The 1,982-nt window shown below is 38.1% G+C and overlaps 1 pseudogene across 1 annotated transcript in view; it reads right to left on the reverse strand.

Annotated features, from left to right (window-relative positions):
• Positions 1–897: 897 nt before the first annotated feature.
• Positions 898–1,982, reverse strand: part of LOC116074465 — a 3,250-nt pseudogene continuing 2,165 nt past the window's right edge. The window contains exon 2 of the transcript XR_004112198.1: positions 898–918. The product of XR_004112198.1 is annotated as a cyclic AMP-dependent transcription factor ATF-7 pseudogene (transcript). The remainder of the gene's footprint in view (positions 919–1,982) is intronic.

The raw sequence follows: 1,982 nt of genomic DNA on the forward strand, positions 1-1,982 counted from the left end.
GTCTTTGATCCACTTGGACTTAAGCTTTGTGCAGGGTAATAAATATGGGTCAATTTCCATCCTTCTCCATGATGACATTCAGTTAGATCATCACCATTTGTTGAGGATGCTTTCTTTTTTCCAGTCTATCATTGTGGCTTCTTTGTCATAGAACAAATTCCATAGGAGTTTATTTCTGGGACTTCTATTCTATTCCATTGAACTGCCTGTCTGCACATGTACAAATATCATAGCCTTCTATCACTATTGCTTTATAGTTCAGCTTAAGGTCATGGATGGTGATTCCTCCAGATGTTCCTTTATTTTTCAGAATTGTTTTAACTGTCCTGGGTTTATTGTCTTTCCATTTAAAAAAAAATATAAGAGGTTTATTCTTTTATCAAGCAATGACAACAGACAGCATCCACATAGTAAAAGCTTCTAAAAGAAGATGTACAGGATAGACTTACACCAAATTGTTAACACAAAGATACAGCATGATTCATGTTCCCAGAGGTAGAAGTTACTAAAGATTAAAACAGACTCAGTCAGTAAAAATGTAGGCTGATTTCTGTTGTTTATTAAATCTATTTTCCTTAGTGTTTCCTTAAACTTAGAAAAAAATCTATTATCATACAGCCCGTGGTGCTATATACACAAAAGAGAGTTCACACTATACAATTCCAAGTTTCTATGCAGTTTTACACAATTTAAACTTGAAAAAAATTGTATTTAAAAAAAGATCTTATTGGATTACCTTCAGCTAATGGGCATTACTTCAATATCTCATTACCAGTTTTATCAACAATAAGAAAAAAAATAAGTAGAAAAGATTTTCAAACTATTTTATGCTATTCCCTTATGGCTTGGTTGTTTTCTCCTATTCCAATAACCAAACTCATTGGTATAAATCTATTTCTACTGGTTTTCTATTTTCTCCTTTAGGAAAAAGAATAAAGGCAGTTATGTTTACTTCTATAGTATATTTCAAGAGACTCCACTGGGTCACAACTAGAGCACACAGTTAAACACAAGGTGCTTTAGAATATGAAGGAGTAGAAGTCATCTTGGCCATTGATAATGGATGGACTTATTTACCAGATACATCTAAACAGCAAAAGCTGTAGAGTTCACTTTCCATTCTCCACTGTGGGTTCATCTTAATGTTTTCTGCTAAAACCCACTCATCTTCTCTGGACCAACAAAGTGAATGTTGTCTGAAGAGGATGTTGGCCACTACATCCTCTTCAGAGAGTAGTTCTCCTACAGAGAGTGGTTTCAGCTTTGTCTCACTGTAAATTTCCCTACAGATACAGTGCAGATACAGTCATGCTCCTCCATAATTGAAAAAGTTCCTGACTTATGCAACACTATGTAGGGCAGTGTGGAGCAGTGGTCTGCTCAGGTAACTTAGGCTCAGTCAAGTATTTGGCTTTGAGCCCTAGAGCCTCTGTGAGCAGTTTTCTGCTTGCAGGGGGCAGAAGGAGCTTGGCTATAACTCCTGACTCTTTGGTTCCTGTTTAAGTCACAACCCCTCACAGCTGCCCCTGCAGGAGATGTGTGCTCTATCAAGCAGACAATGCCCTAAGCTCCTGGCATTCTAGCTGGACCTGATCCCCAGTCATCTGACCACAAGCCAGACATGCCACACCCCATACAATAAAAGGGGTGGTTTGACCCCTCCTCTCTCTCTTGCTCTTCCTTCTCTCTTGTTCTCTTGCTCTTCCTCCCCCTCTCTTGCTCTCTCTATCTCCTCTCTTTCCTACTCTTTGTTCTCTTTTCTTGCCTTCTTGCTCTCTTCCTTTTTCCTCTCCTTTCTCTCTCCTTCTCTTCTCCTCTCCTTCCTCTTCTTTCCTTCTCTCTACTTGACCAGCCTATTTTCTCTTTCCTACAATAAAATAACTCATTTATACATCACTTCCTTTTTATTTTTTTTCAGAGTTTTGCTTTTTTTGTTTGTGTTTTTGGTAGCAGATAGGAATAAAGCACATGGAAGAGGTGGG

Source organism: Mastomys coucha, unplaced genomic scaffold, assembly GCF_008632895.1.
Source record: "Mastomys coucha isolate ucsf_1 unplaced genomic scaffold, UCSF_Mcou_1 pScaffold3, whole genome shotgun sequence".
Classification (NCBI taxonomy): domain Eukaryota; kingdom Metazoa; phylum Chordata; class Mammalia; order Rodentia; family Muridae; genus Mastomys; species Mastomys coucha.